Source organism: Sus scrofa, chromosome 13 (assembly GCF_054392235.1).
Source record: "Sus scrofa isolate SSC_HxYL_T2T_F1_AM1 chromosome 13, Sscrofa_HxYL_maternal_Yorkshire_Landrace_v2.0, whole genome shotgun sequence".
Taxonomy (NCBI): Eukaryota; Metazoa; Chordata; class Mammalia; order Artiodactyla; family Suidae; genus Sus; species Sus scrofa.
The window spans coordinates 58,384,406-58,396,418 of NC_139395.1; the positions used below are offsets into that span (position 1 = coordinate 58,384,406).

A 12,013-nucleotide genomic window follows, 5' to 3' on the forward strand; every position below is an offset into this window, starting at 1 on the left:
TAATTAAAGTTTAGTAAAATTAGAATTAACTCCCTCAGTTTTACTAGCCATATATCGTTTTTTTGTTTTGTTTTGTTTTCTGTTTTTCACTTTGTCAGGTTTTCTGTTTGCAATGTTTGAAAGCAGAGAAGACACACATTCAGATCTTTGTAGTTGGGAGGGGAAGTTATTTTTTTTCCAGCTTTATTGAGATATAATTTGACATATACCATTCTGCCTTTTCATTGTATTGATTGTTTGTTTTGCAATGCAGAGCTTTTCAGTTTGGTGTAGTCTCTTTTGTTGTTTTTGCTTTTGTTTCTTATGCTTTTGGTGTCATATCTAAATTATCATTGCCACACAAATGCCAAGTAGTTTTTCCCCTATGTTTTCTTCTAGGAGTTTTATAATTTCATGTCTTAGATTTAAATCTTCAATCCATTTCAAGTTAATTTTTGTGGGGCATGTAAGGTAGTGGTCCAACTTCATTCTTTGCATGTGAATATCCTATTTTCCCAACACCATTTATTGACAAGACTGTCATTCCCCCACTGTGTATTCTTGGCTTCTTTGTCAAATATTAACTGACCAAATATGTTTGTGTTTACTTTGGGGCTCTAAATTCTGTTCCAGTGGTTGATATGTGTATTTTTGTGCCAGTTCCATATTGTTTTACCATAGCTTTGCAGTATAATTTGAAATCAGCAAGTATAATGTTATTTTGACTAATTCTGTGGAAAATGCCATTGGAATTTTGATAGAGATTTCATTGAATCGATAGGTCACTTTGGGTAATATTTTACAAGCCACATTTCAGGTACTCGGTAGCCACATATGCTAGTGGCTCCCATACCAGGCAGCACAGAGAGAAAACATTCCATCACTGCAGAACGTTCTTTTCTTTTTGCTATTTTCTTTTGGGCCGCTCCCGCGGCATATGGACGTTCCCAGGCTAGGGGTCGAATCGGAGCTATAGCCGCCGGCCTACACCAGAGCCACAGCAACGCTGGATCGAGCCGCGTCTGCAACCTACACCACAGCTCACGGCAATGCCGGATCCTTAACCCGCTGAGCAAGGGCAGGGACCAAACCTGCAACCTCATGGTTCCTAGTCGGATTCGTTAACCACTGCGCCACGACGGGAACTCCTCCCAGAACGTTCTTTTCAGCAGCATTATGCCAAATGTGCAAATGGAAATAAAATTCTTATCTTCCTTGAGAATTTACTTTGTTAATATTAGAATGCAGATGAACACTGTCTTGTCCCTTTGTGTATCACACCAGCAGTTTAATTCTACTTGCTTCCTTTTACCCACCACACCTGTTATGTGGGGTCTGCGAATATGAAATACCACATTTTCAACATTGTTAATACAAAGAGCCTGTTTTCCTCTTAATCACTATTGTGCAACTAGCAGTTACAGATTATCCATGAAAGTAGCAGAGAATGCCTTGCTGTGCATTTTGATCTGAAAAATAAATACCTAGGTGTTATGTTGCATCTTTGACTAGTGCTACCTGGGATTCTGTTGGTGCTAAAGATATTTTTCTTATCTTATTTTTCAACATTTGTAACACAGTTTATTAAAACTCCCCTCCATTCCCCCACCCCCCTTTTTGAAATGATCCCTTTGTCACCAAGGATCTCACTACAATCACTCTCAGATATCCCTTCAGGACTCTTGGCTGCCTGAAGCCTTCATGCTGAGCTAAAATGACTTCATTATCTGTTCTTTGGTCCCATTCATGTTGTGGGTCACTGAGTTGCCTTTTTTTAAAAAACCTAACTGGCTGTACGTACAACTTTGGGGATCCATTTTCTTTCTCCAAGCCAGCATTTGTCTGAGATTATTCTTGGCTGATTGCTTTGGGTTGGCCTGATTTGTTCTCAGAATTGCTTCCCAGTCACTCAGCACAGTGATTCCTGGCTTTGAGCTCTTTTTTATAATGTAAACAGTTCTCCCTGCCTTATAGCAGGCTATCTTTTCCTGTACCTTATTCATCCATTTGACCATCTGCTCAGGACAACCTTGTGTACCACTGATGTTATTTTTACCTACCTTTTCCCCCTCACCTCTCTATTCCCTCAATATAGATGGTGTGCTTGTTATTACAATTTAGAATTTCTCTACCAGTGGCACTGTTTTACATTTCAAATGTGAGTGTCCTTTGGAGAACAGTGGTGGGAATATTCCTCAGACGACCTGAATGAGGTGGATGGGAGCTTTGCCACCCTGGGGTAATCCAGTCTTGGAGTTGAGTTGCCCCCTCAGTGCCACATTCCAGAAGCCTGCCAAAGGCAATTCGCTGGGCTCTCTGATACGGTTTTCTACTTGACTTGCAACACTTGACAGCCTTCTGCAAAGATAACATGTTTCAGTGACAGCTTTCAGCTTGGTATCGCCAATGACAGGTTTTAGACGAGTGTAGGGTTCACTCAATGCAAGTTGATTCATGACCTTGATCTTCCAGAAGCTGATTATCAATCTCTGTCACTCGGCTGGCTTCCTAGAGTGATGCACAACTTGTTGCATGTCTGGGAGTGCATGCATGTCCCTGATTTTCGAGCACAGCCATCCAAATGTGAATGTATCTGTCTCCAAAATTTCAGAAGAAGCCCGGCTTTTTGAGAAGCAGAAATAAAACTTCTCAAACTGTGTTTATTACTACAAAATTTACGACATCATACTAGATAGGCCAGTATCTCATAAATAATCTAACATGATTCTGTAGGAGAGGTTTTTAGAAAGTGCCAACCATTTATATGCACTTTTAAATGGGAACATTGAATTGTTTTTCTCTTCTCTTAAGAGTTTCAATTTACAGTGGGCTAGAATCTTGGGTGCGAAAATCAACTTACGTTATTTTTTTTTAAAATAAGCGTGAACCTAGAAACATCTTATTTAGCAGTTCTTAAAATGCCAAGTGAGTTCATAAATATTCCAGTATTTTATAGAAATGATTTGGTTGCTTTGTCTGTGACACATGGATCATGTAAATTGAGTTGAACACAGTACACATACAGTGCAGGTTAGCAGTTGATAATATCCACAGTGAGTAATACTGTAGGCAACCTGGATCATATCAGTTTAAAAAAAAAAGCGTATCATTTTACTATAGTTTTTATATTAAAATATAGTTTAATTACAAATTTACCATGTTATACCTATTTTTGCTGTACAGAAATGTGACTCAGTTATACATATATGTGTACATTCTTTTTCACATTCTTTTCCGTCATGGTCTATCCCAGGAGACTGGATGTAGTTCCCTGAGCTATAAAGTAGGATCTTGTTTATTCACTCTAAATGTAATAGTTTGCATCTACTACCCCAAACCTCTAGTCCACTTGTACTATAGTTTTGTAAGATGTATGAAACTGGATTTTGGGAAACTAGATAAAGGGAACACAGGAACTCTGTGTTATTTCTTAAACCTGCGTGTGGATCTATATTTCAGTTATCAGACAGATTAAAAGTTTAATTTCTAAAACCCATACGTCATGAGCTGCATTGTCTGTCTTGTTATGGTCATTCATTTTATACCTAACTTGCACCCCTAGATACAGGAAAAGCTGATTTTTCTTTAATCATTAGTTTTTAAGCAACACATATTTTTCTTCCCCAGAAGTCCTTTTTTGAACCTTGTATTTCTAGAAAATAAATTCAGGAAAGAATATTTATTTTTTTCTGGTGGAAATTTACAGGTCACTTATCTGTAAAATAGACTGTCTTTGTATATTAAAATATGAATATAGAAAGTTAATATTTAAAGCAGCCTGTTCTATACATACAGTAACTTTGCCATAAAACAGTTTTAATGTTCACATCTGCCTTAACCCCCTGAGAGGGCTATATATTCAATCTAGCATAATCAATAGAGCAACGTGGTTATACCTAGCCTACTTCTCAAAAGTTGTCTAAAATATCTTTACAAGACAGATAGCATCTCTCTATTTCTTCCTGAAGAGCCATAACTGTCTCTTGTGCCAGTTCTCATTTGATTTCATCTAAAGTTATTTCCCTTTCTCTCATTTTTGCAGAATGAAAAGGTAATGCATTCATCAAGAACATTTCAAGATAATCTTATGTTCCTAGCATTAACTTCTAGCTAAATGATCAGAATTTAAGACTTAGACTGCACTTCTGATGTATGTTAATAAGCCACAGTCTCCTATGAGTTTTAAGTATTTGGAGAGTATTTTTGTGTTTTTCACTAGTTTTTCTTTCACTCCACACCAAGGAAAATAGTAAATGCAGCTGCCATAATGCATGTTACTTCCATGTTCACACTTTACATGGGTTTACTATAGATAGGTAGATAGATAGATAGATAGATAGGCAAAGAGATAGATGTGTGTGTGTGTATATACATATATACAAACGTGTGTGTGTGTGTGTGTGTGTGTGTGTGTGTGTATTTTGCCTCACCCATGGAATATGGAAGTTCCAGGGCCAGGAATTGAATCTGAGCCACAGCTGTGACCTACGATACAGCTGCAGCAACACTGGATCTTTAACCCAGAGATGATGCCAGATCTTTAACTCACTGTGCTACAGCAGAAACTCTAACTGTATCTTTTCTTTGCCTACGTTCTTATTTGTTCACATATACCACAGTGTCTGGCATAAATGAAATCGAAATAGTTGCTAGACTAGTAAAAGTACATCAATGGTAGATAAAGTTGGTATAGGTAAGGAGGTCAGGAACCGTGTCCTAATATGTTGCTGAGCCCATAAAATTCAGACAAGGATTACAAGACTGTTGCATCCACTTTATTTTGTGCGGTCCTTGGAACTTTATGCTAAAGCAGCACCGTAAGAACCTACAGACTTAAACTAACAAAAGAACAACTTCGGAGTTACTATTGTGGCTCAGTGGGTTAAGAACTTTACTAGTATCAGTGAGGATGCAAGTTTGTCCTTGGCCTTGTTCAGTGGGTTAAGCATCTGGTGTTCCCAGAAGCTGTGGCAAAGGTCGCAGATGTGGCTTGATCAGTCGTTGCTGTGGCTGTGGTGTAGGCCAGCAGATGCAGCCCCTTTTCAACCCCTAGCCTGGAAATTTCCATATGCCTCAGGTGCGGCCCTTAAAAAAACCAAAAATAAATAAATAAATAAATTCTAGTTTCAAAAAAGAAGAGAAGAACAACTTTGCAGGCTGGTATACAGAGAAAAATAAAATGTTAACAACCTCAGTCATTTCCATGTGCTGCTTCTCTAACTAAGTATGTGACCCTAGCTCAGTATAAGAGGAGCTTTTGGCGTTGTTGCTCTGCTTGCCCACCAGGCAAGGATCCCCTGGGACCAAGCAAGTGTCTGACAGTGGAAGACACTCTGTGTTCCATGGGTCACTGAAGCTCATAGCTCAAGCTAACTGCTGTCTCTGTGCTGTCCTAAAGAATCAGTGTTCTGGTCCAAGGTTGGTGGAGAAACTGACAAGGGTCAGCACCCGACTGCTGTTACGGGCTCCTTACAGGGTTTCCAAGGATGATTTTCATGATTCTTGATTTCTACCCAAATTCATGGACTTGACTGCTTGCTCCAGATGTCATTCCACAGCACCAGCATGGTTTCCCAAGGGTCACATGCATAGACAAGCCTTTAGTGGTCCCGAGATTGGTAAGAGAGTTTCGAGGAATTCTGTTTATCTTCTCCTTTCTGACTGTTGGGGATTTCCCTTCTTTCAGTTTCTGTTCTGTTTCTCTTCTTGCTGTTCTGTTGATAAGTATCTGTCCATGGGCTTACATTTTTTTTGCATTTTGTTCTCTCCCACCTTTCTTTGCCCATCTCCCTGAGTTTCCCCGCTCCTCTAACAAGGCCCAGGATCTTGCCTATTGATCTGTTTTCACTTTCTGCTCAGAACTTTGGCCCCCTTCTCTCCCTTCTACCTGTCTTCTTTATAGCTGACCACAGATGAGAACCAAAGTTTGAAAAATGTTTTTGCTTCCTGTATTTATGGAGTAGAGATTCTGGTATTGATGTTGAAAGCCTGAATGTGTCCTCATTCCAAAAAAAGTTCTGTTCCTGATATATTGATGGGAAGGGTTTCAATGAGAGAAACACACAGGGACCCCTCAATTGTATGTTCTTGGAGTTTCCAAGTTTTCTTGATGTCAAACCATTAAATTCCTTTTATTACATCCCCCAACCCCTCGGAGGTATCTTTATGATACTTGATAGCTATAAACGTAGGCACTGAAGTTGGACTAGCATGAAGTCCTCATTCCTGAATCACATTTTTTCTTTAAGCTCTGAGTTTTGTTTTATGCCACTAATGAATTGGCCATTTTGTTTACAAAGAGGCTGCCAGAGTTTCTGATTAGAAGCACACCATCAGCCAGATGGACAGATGTTTGGAAACATCTGGGTGTTTAGCACCACTCAAACTGGGCATGCCCAACTCTGCCTTTGTAATACCCCAAAGGACTTCTGGTTAGTACAAGGTTGCCCCCCAAAGAAAATTTAAGTATAATTTAAAAAGATCTTTTCTTTTTTGGAGGGTGTGCTAAAAGTGCTTTGGCTTTTCATTTTTAAAATTGTCCTATTTCCAATGCCCAGATTCTTGGGTTCTTTGCAGCCTATTCTATTGTCTTGCCTGCACCCTGGAATTCAAGTCAGAGCTATTTCCCTGGGTCTCTCTTTGGCAAGACACATAGGACAAGCTGTTTCCTGCCTGCTAAGCCTCACTTCCTTTCCCTTATCCCCACAGCCCCAGTCCCTGCACTCAGGTGGTAGAAACTATTTTCTGGGTAGAACGAAGCCTAATTTACCAGCAAACCAGCACTATTTTTCATAACTAGACTCGTGTCAATTTTGAATTTTTTGTTGTTGTTGTTGTTGTTGTTGTTGCTATTTCTTGGGCCGCACCCGCGGCATATGGAGGTTCCCAGGCCAGGGGTCGAATCGGAGCTCTAGCCACCGGCCTACGCCAGAGCCACAGCAACGCGGGATCCGAGCCGCGTCTGCAACCTACACCACAGCTCACGGCAACGCCGGATCGTTAACCCACTGAGCAAGGGCAGGGATCGAACCCGCAACCTCTTGGTTCCTAGTCGGATTCGTTAACCACTGCGCCACAACAGGAACTCCCAATTTTGAATTTTGAGGGTAATTTTTGAAGCCTACCTTTCTTCTTTTAGGGCACAGATCCCCTGCTAGGTTGTCATCTGTCATATCTTAGAGGATTAAAGGGTCACCTAATCCACTTTGTTCATGTTGCTCCGTTTAGCAGTGAGTTAACTGAGACCCAGGATAATCCCATAACTTGGCTCTCTGAGGTTGTGCCAACTCACTTTGTCCAATGCTCCTTTTCTCCCAGGCCTTCTCCATTTAGTAGCCAGAAAAATCTTATTTTTCTAACCCAATCATGTCTGTCTTTCTGTCTCTCCCTCTTTCTTTCTTGCTGTCTCTCAACCACATTGAGGACCTCTCCATTTCCCTTGGGGATTTTGACAGACTACACACTGGCCTTGCTTCACTCTGGAGCCCCTGTGACACACCCCACTCCCTGGCCAACAATCACCTTGCCTCCACTACCCACAGGGGGCCTTTGCGTGGCCTTTTTCTTATGCTGTGCTTCCTCTTGTCAGCTCACTTCCTCCCTCAGGTCTATCCCATCGAGTCTTGTTGAAACCCCTGCCCCTTCTCCCATCAGGGGTTGGATGCTCATCTGTTTCCATCTGTCCCACTTGCAGGGTTGCTTCTCTTAACTCTTTCTTTGCTGGGCCTGTCTTTTCCACCAGGTGTACATTCTGTGAGGGCAGGAACTAATGTCTGATTTACTTACCTTTCCTTCCCCAGTAATTACTTGATAAATACTTAAAAAGATAAATTAGGGAGGTTAGTAGAGGCTAGAACTAGAGTTGGTATGTCTTGACTTCCAGACTATAGCATTTCCCTTTTTACCAGGAGCCCCAAACCATCCCCTGATGGACACTGAAATTGTGGGTGGTCTGGAGGTCTCATTATTACCATCCAGTATAATGGTAGTCTTTCCCCATCTTACAGTTAAAAATTGGTTGGGAAGTGGTGGAGGTAAGATTGTGAGGGGCTCATTTTCCTTCTCATCCATTTTTTTTTTTCTTTTTTAATTTTGGTACCTGCTGCTATTTACTCAGGTTTTAGTGTGAATAGTTGCTTTAGGCTAGCATTGTATAGACACAGTTTAATTTATAAACAATTAGTGGATGCCCTGCAAAGAATGCTGTGAATGCCAGGTACTTGGTCATCCCGTCAATCACTGGAGAAAAGTAATTCCTTATCCGCAGTGTGAGTCCTACCTGCCCCTGCACCTGTGCCTGGCATTTTTTCCATTATGGGAAGTTCCAGGCCCAAGGGGTAATCTGTGGAAACTCTGTATCCTCCCCCTAGGATAATAACTTTTCTAAACTACACTTATACAGTGGCATCTATTTTCTAAATATAATGTTCAGGTGATGTACCACATTAGAATTTGACTTCTGGGTACACTACAAAGAGATTACCACTATGTCTGGTTACCATCGGTCACCATACAGATGAGGGTGACTTCACCTGTTTCGCCCACCCCTCAACCTCTCTTCCCTCTGTAATCACTCCTCTGATCTCTCTGTCTGTTTCCTTTTGTTTTATCTGTTCATTTGTTTTTTGCTTTGTTTTGTTTTATATTCTACTTATAAGTGAAATCACACATTTGTCTTTCTCTTTCTGGCTTATTTCACTTAGCCTAACACTTTCAAGCCCATTCATACTGTTGTAAAAAGCAGAATTTCATTCTTTTTATGGATGAGTAGTATTCCATTGTATATACATATACCACATCTTCTTTATCCATTTATCTATCAATGAACACTTGGGTTATTTTCATATCTTGGCTGATTTAATAATGCTGCAGTTAACATAGGGGTGCATATATATTTCAGAATTTTTTTCATATGTTTCGGGCAAATATCCAAGTGGAATAGCTAGGTCATATAGTATTTCTACTCTTATTTATTATTACTGTTTTTCATAGTGGAAAAATTGCCACCATATGTGCTCAAGGAGTTTTCTCTCTTTTTTTTTTTCACGCCCTAGCCAATACTTATTTCTTGTTTTTTTGTTTGTTTTTGACAGTAGCTGCTCTAACATGTATGAGGTGATATCTCATTGTGGTTATGCTTTGCATTTTCCTATTAGTGAAATTGAACATATTTTCATGTTCCTGTTGGCCATCTGTATATCTTCTTTGGAAAAATGTTTATTTAGATTTCTCTGTCCAATTTTCAGTTGAGCTGTTTGGTTTGTTTTTGTTTTTGTTGAGTTGTATGAGTTATTTGTATTTTTGATATCAACCCCTTATCAGATATATGAACTGCATATATCTTCCCTCTTTCAGTAGGTTGCCTCTTCATTTTGATAGTTATTTCTTTCACTGTGCAGAAGCTTTTTAATTTGATGTGGTCCCATTTGTTTATTTTTGCTTTTCTTTTTCTTGCCTTTGGAGTAGGATGCACAAAACATCAAGAAGACCCATGTCAAAGAGCTTAACCCCGATGTTTCCTCCTAGAGATTTTATGGTTTCAGTTCTTTTACACTGAAGTCTTTCATTCATTTTGAGTTAATTTTTGTGTATGATGAAGATCATTCTAGTTTCTTTCTTTTTCATGCGACTGTCTAGTTTTCCTAACACTATTTATTGAAAAGACTGTCCTCTCTGCATCATACATTCTTTCTTCTTTTGTTGTAAATTAATTGTCCATACATATGTGGGTTTATTTGGGAGCTTTTATAGTGCTATCTTCATGGTATAATATGATGAATTAATTACTGTTCTGTGCACTCTTTGTCAACCTTGTGATCTCATAAAAGAAGACTTGTTGCATTATTCCAGTTTTACAAAATAGGAACCGAAGTACTCAGAAATGCAGTAATTTTCTCGCACCTGGATGGGGCAGAAAATTTGATCTAGGGCTCAAATTCAGACCCAACTGTCTCCAGAATCCAGCTCCATTTATACACCCATGCTCATTAATTTTACTTCCTGTATCAGGAGGGTGTAGACCCCAAAGTCCTTAAGTGGCTACTGCTATGGACTTTGAACTCTAGACTAATAAACCCTAAATTTGAAGCCCACAGTTCCTTCTACTGCCATCATTCTGCTCTGATTTCATCACAATCCATATTAGCAATTGGACCACCAGAGGGCCTCTTTCTACAAAGTGCACACCTAGGTACCTTTCCTGCCTCCTCCTAGCCCATCATTCTCTAGTCCTTAGCTGTTGCTTGCTACCTTCCTAAATGTCATCTTATCCAGATTCAACTCTTAGTACTATTATTTTAAGACTTAAATTAAAATGTATTTATTTATGAATTATCGTAGTATTATTTACTTGCTTTTTTCTTTCAGTCGACTCATTTGATTTTAATTAAATGAATTAATTTTGAAAGAAAACATTTTATCAATACCTTTGTATAAAACCAGTGCTATTTGATACGAATAGACTTATGTCAAAAATTATGTCTATAATCTATGAAAATCAAAAGTACCAACATTATTAAATTCTAGCTTTTCAATATGAGGAAACGAATGCATATCATTGAAGGTTGGAGGGCATGTTATCAAATTGTGGTTTTCTTTTCATGTGACCAAAAGGATAGGAATAATAATCTTCCTTCCACTGAGAAATCTTTTTTACTCAGTGTTTTAGTAAATTCAAAGCAGCTGCTCAACACTTAAGACGTCAAGTATTTGGGCCACACCTATCTTTGCTTTTTGTTAACCCTGCCCGATTACATTTTTCGTGGCAAAGACAATATTGGTCTGAAAGTGGGGAGTCGCCCTTCTTTGGTGCACAGGAGCTCCAACCGTGTCCCCAGAAATTAGTTTGACAATAACCCGCACTGAGTGTGTTTGCTGAATCTCTGACACTGTGTTTAGTGCTTTCTGTGTGTGATTTCCTTTAGGCATTGAAATAGCCTCACCAGGAAGGCACCATTACTGCCATTTGAATAATGGGGGAAACTGAGACACAGAGAAGTCAGGTAACTTGCCCGAGGTCACACAGCTGTTAGGTGGTTGAAGGAGAGTCTAACCCATCTCTGTCCATGGTGTAAACTCATGGCTGTTAGCATTCTGTGCTCTGTAGCAACTGCCTTGGGTACATTTTGTTGTGAAACAGAGCCCTGTTATCCTTGGACATCAGTGAATTGTTACATTGTGGCTGCGTAGTTTCTGTCTTCTTCGAAGTGTTATTTGTAAACAGAATATAAACTGCTGTTGGAAGGTAGAGGCAGTTACAGTGCAGGTAGCAAGCTGTGTGCTCTAGTAAGAAGTACTGTGAAATGAGAAATGAGATTAGTGTTTCAGGTTGTACAGTTCCCTAATTATGCTTTTAATTATTCATATAAAACAAGTAAAATGACCCCTGACAGAGACATAAATGATTTAGGTAAAATTAAATATTTATAAGATGCTGTTGAGTCCCTGGATGTATTGTAACAGATGTACTCAAAATGCTTTGCCTTAGTCCTTTGGATGCAGAATGTTAGGTATAGAATTTGTAAAAGGCTTAGAATAATCAACAGTGTTTAAGACAGTACTGAGCTTGTTCCTAGGTGTTTTGGCTTTGGAACATTGATTTAATGTAATAGTTTATCTTTTAAAATATATTGTATTCTAGGGAATCACCAAATGACAGCTCTTCCTGCTTATTCCTACTTTTTTATAATGCTTAAAAAAAAAACAGGAGTTCCCATGCTGGCTTAGTGGAAAAGAATATAACTAGCATCCATGAGCACGCAGGTTCCATCCCTGGCCTCTCTCAGTGGGTTAAAGGATCTGGTATAGGCCAGCGGCTACAGCTTTCGTTCAACCCCTTAGTCTGGGAAGCTCCATATGGTGTGGCCCTAAAAAGACAAAAGAAAAAGAAAAAGCAAAACCAAAAAATCAAAATGAAGACGAATATTCCAGGACATGTGAAAATTACATCCAAATTTTACTGTGCATAAGTACAGTTTTATTGCAGCATAACCTCACCCGTTCATTTACATACTGTGTTTGTTTGCTTCTTGCTATA

At 39.3% G+C, this 12,013-nt stretch overlaps 1 protein-coding gene across 5 annotated transcripts in view; it reads left to right on the forward strand.

Annotated features, from left to right (window-relative positions):
• The window catches only part of PTPRG (protein tyrosine phosphatase receptor type G), a 720,153-nt gene that overhangs the window by 414,885 nt on the left and 293,255 nt on the right, over nucleotides 1-12,013 (forward strand). The gene's annotated exons all lie outside the window — the stretch shown is intronic.